Here is a 4,868-nt window from a genome sequence, read left to right on the forward strand (position 1 = left end):
TAAAATAAGCAAACTCTTATTATTTTATTCAGATTAAGCAAATGTCGATATAAAAGCATCACAAGGGTGACTCACATTTTTCTTCGTATTTTGTTTACATATTCATAAGCGAACGTGTTATGCACGTCTTCGCTTGTTTTTCATGGTGCATAAATTTTCTTTGACACTCTCGGAAGTGGGTCAACGAACGAACCATTAAAAAAAAAGGAAGAATTGTGAACAAAAAATGCAAGCTCCCAGTTTTCTATTTTCTAATTTTTTACCTGGTATGAGTGGCAATACTTCGACGGCTATTCCGCCAAAACGTTGGCCAATTCATTTTTCTCCGGTCTTAACGAGCGCGTAATTGCTTTTTAAATTGATTAAGGGATGATCGATCGAGTGATAGCAAACAACCAGTACCTTCGTTCGTTCATCAAACCTCGTATTACGTTAAAATGAGGATAAAATTTATATTATGTTTATATAATTCTTTCATTACGCTACTTTTTTTACATCTTACATTTCTATTATATTTATTTGTCAGTTACAATATGCTGTAGTATAAAAACGGACATACGGACATATATAAAGTAACGACGTTTGACTTCGAATATTAAAACGTTAGAAAAATGGAAAATTTTGCAAATTTTTAAAATAACGATATCTAAAGTCTCGTAAAGAATAACGTTAAGAATACATTTGCGCCAGTAGTCCATAATTATTAAACATCCGTTAGTATTGTCGAAGTAATTTAATGAACGACCTACTTCACAATGAGCACGAGTATTCGAAGGAAAACGCGGGCGTAATTACACGGCAAAATGGGAAAATTAAATATTGCCGCTCGACATGGTGCTCTCACTCGCGACTCGGACATAAATAACGCGTGGCGTAACAAATTAATCTTTTCTAGAATCTCATCGGAAATATCATCATTTTTCGTAGTTCAATAACAAAATAGGACATTGAACTGGATGTAACATTCTGAACAGCCATTACGTTAATAGTCTGACAAATAGATCTCATATATCATTACAAATTCAAAAAAATTTTTAAGTTTACTATTGCAATATTTCGAGATATTATTTAAATTTAAGACATCAAGTCAGTGTTAATTTATAATATATCGATTCTTGTATTCTGAAATTTAATTTTTAATATTTTAGGATTCATTTTAGATCAAACTTTGTGTTACATTTTTAAGAGTTTTTAGAAATAATTTCAGGCGTTAAAATTCATTCTAAAAATAATTTGAATTCCTATATGCCACAAAAAAAATCTTTAATTATAAATTAAATAATTACACTGTTCAACATTCAAATTCTTTCCAAACTGTCACATGTAAATATTTCGAAAATTCTTTCACATCGAACACGATGCCGTTGGCAGAATTTGCGTAGCACGTCAGGATTTTGTGTAAATTGAGGTAAAATGTGACATTTTCGACATTCTTTTAAAACAAAATAAAAACAAAAAGTATTTCAAAATAAAGTATGATATAAGTACAATTCAAAAACTTTAAAATAAATAATTTAGTGTACGACTAATGTTGACCAAATTATATCTGTTTAAATTTTAGACTTACTAGTTACTACTATAGTTACGCAGCTCAACAACAAGTCACTTTTTCTCTCTTCGAAATGCCGTAGACACATACTCCAGAGATTTTTCACACTAAACACGATGCTGCCATCGGAATTTACGTAGCACATTAAGATTTTTAATAAATTCAAATGAGAAAGAAGTAGGTCAAAAATCTTCCGAATGTGGCACTTTGAAAAGAAAAAAAGTTTTTTTTTTGTTAAACTGTATATAATTATATTGAAAGTCTAAAATTCAAACCATAATATGATAAAAATAAGTCGTGCAATCATGAACTAGAATTTATTTAAAAGTTTTAAAATTACACTTTTAAATGCCATAGACTTTATTTAAAAATAAGATCTTATTTGACCGTAAGAAACATTAAAAATGACTAAAAACGATATTTTCGGCCCATTTCACCTCAATTTACTGAAAATCGTGCCCAGCGAGAAAAAATCTTCGTGATAAGATAACTATGGCACTTCGAAAAGAAAAAAGGAATTTATTGTCAAACAGTATTATTGATTGAATCAAATACAACAAAATAGTGATACATAAATCGTGTATATATTTTTAAAAATCTTGGGAATTATATATCATATTTAGAAATAATTTAATATTACTTAAGAAAATGTATTAAGGAAACAACATATTGGATGCTGCAAGGTGACCAAGATGCAATCGCTGAGAAAAGGGCGAAGAATCTAAAAAGAAAAATAAAGTAGATTGCAACTAAGCGATATTCTATGCAAGATGGCCGCAGAAATATTAAAGAGGGGAAAGCCGAGACTCTCTCACCTCCCTCACTCCTCACCGCCTACTTAATTCCCGTCTCATCTCTTTTACCATCGCCCTCATCCCTTACTCAGCTCCACCCTTTTCGTGGCTTCATCCTCATCAGTCTTCGTCGGACCATTCTTCGCGACAACCTGACCACTTTTCTTTCCCCGTCGAGCATCAGAAGTCTTGCGAGTCCTGACGATTCATTCATCATTATCTCGACACCCTTACATTCTCCTAACACGTGATGTAAATATCTCATGGTGAGAAACACAAGTAATAGTCAATCACGAATTCTCGAATCATCGAAATATTAACGATTAGAAATTGAAATGTAGAAAACAATTTGTCTCCAAAAATCTAAAGATAAACAAGAATATATACATTTAATTTAGGTACACCTACATACATTGTATTGTACATAAATATTTTTATGGTTATTCAATAGATTGAATGCACTCGATATATTCCAAATGTGCATAACTTTATAAGGATATTCAAACTGAACGGTATAAAATGAAAAGAAATTTATAACAGTTGTATTTAACAAAGAAGAGCATTACAAACTGTCTACATTGAGTAAATTTCACATTGCGCAACGCAAGCATTAGGTTCCTTGGAGCGGTTTTTCGTTACGCCACGGAATTTCAGTCAGACTCAGCTCGACTCCGACCTTTCTTTTCGTGAATTTTCACAATGATGCGAAGCCAACCAACGTTAGCCACCAAAAGGTAGATACGAAGATCGAATTTATCCACATTCGCGTTGAAAGCTTTCACAGTCTTTGGTATATTCTTTGACACAGGAATTTTATGTTTCCGCTGAACTTTGAAAAATGTTTTCGACACAATTCTTATAATTAGCATCTTATCAAAAATATTCTACGAAACAATTGTATTTGTCCACGATCAGACAACTCTGTGATGTAACAAATATCCTCTTGATAATACTGCCATCCATTGATCGAGAAATTCCAAGCAGCGGAAAAGGCTGGAAGTTTTCTCCTTTTTCCAAGGGAGATGGGAAGTGACACAGGGCTAGTTGTATCGGAACGTCGTTAAGCGGCAGTTGGCGTTCATCTTGCGGGAGCTGTCTGGCCGGTCGGCTTTTTCCCGACGACCAGCGGAGTAAGAACCGGGAAGGAAAGTTCAGCAAGTAATATAACGCCGCCGGCTACGGAAACGGAACGTCCGAACATACGATTTATCTCGAAACTTGGCGCGTCGAACTCGACGGGTGTTGGTATCATTGCGGACCCAGGGTGGAGAGGACCGGCAAGTTCCATGGTGGTACACCCTATTTTGAGGTCAGTTTGCAACTTTACGCCGGTGGAAAGGGTCCAACAAGCAGCGCGACCGAGAGACCAACTTCGGGATGAATCGTCCTCCAGGAATTCACTCTATCTATTTTGCTGTCCTCTCTCTCTCTCTCTCTCTCTCTCTCTCTCTCTCTCTCTCTCCCCCCTTCGAGGGATTTTGGAATTCCGACCAACAAAGCTTGAGTATCTTCAAAATGCCTTTGATCTCTTTCCCTCCCTTGATCATCGATGTCATACCAATCAATCATAACAAAAGTCACAGACTATTTCGTTGGATTTCAATATCAACAATGAAATCGTTTCCTCAATTCAAAACTCGGAAAATGTGATTTTCAAGTTTGTCATAAGTTAGGGTAAAGATTGTTTTATCACAATCATCAAAAGTAAATCAACTCAACTTCATAGTCCATTCGCCAAACAGCGATTATTCTTAAGGTTTTCAAAGACGTCATAATAATTTTTACAAGAATAGTACATTTTGAGTTGTGCCGTTTTTTGTGAATAAAAAGAAGTCTTCTACAGAAAACATTTACAAGTTATATAAGTTGATTCTTGATGATCAAAGTTTGAAGACGGAATTGTTTTATTCTGAATGTAATCATTTTAACTGATTAAGTTAAATGTAAACTGTTGGTAATATTTCAAGTTATATCACTTGATGAATTATTCTAGAGTTATAATTTTGTAGGATATTAAAATCATAACTCAAAAAAGTAATTTTTAAAGATTATAAAACAAAGATGATGAAAATGACATTTGATTATACTCTTTTAAAGAAAATATTACTTTTTGTCCACATTATCTGATTAATCAATAAAATTTTCTGTTAAGTTGAAAAATAATTTTTCTTCTATTCTGAAAAATTTTTTGGGTTTGTTACTTTTAAAGTATAAAGGAATAAAATAATTTCCGTTAATTATTCAGTATAACTTTTTTTATTTAATTGAATCTCTTGATATAAGATTTATTGACGTACGTTTAACGTCAGAAGAACATGCGTTCGTTAAACTAGGTGATTGCTGACTTCAGCAAGATGGCGGCAAGCCCAGACCGAGGAATCGATGCAATCGTAGACAGACTGAAAAGTTCGCACGATATTGAAACCTCACCCCTTCTATGTATGTGTATACACACACAAACACACACACACACACACACACACACACACACACACACACACACACACACACACACACACACACAC

General features: G+C 33.8%; 1 protein-coding gene across 1 annotated transcript in view; it reads right to left on the bottom strand.

The window, feature by feature from the left end:
* The window catches only part of LOC108749544, a 155,597-nt gene that overhangs the window by 127,409 nt on the left and 23,320 nt on the right, over positions 1-4,868 (bottom strand). The window lies entirely within an intron of this gene.

This window comes from Trachymyrmex septentrionalis, unplaced genomic scaffold, assembly GCF_001594115.1.
Source record: "Trachymyrmex septentrionalis isolate Tsep2-gDNA-1 unplaced genomic scaffold, Tsep1.0 scaffold3, whole genome shotgun sequence".
Taxonomy (NCBI): domain Eukaryota; kingdom Metazoa; phylum Arthropoda; class Insecta; order Hymenoptera; family Formicidae; genus Trachymyrmex; species Trachymyrmex septentrionalis.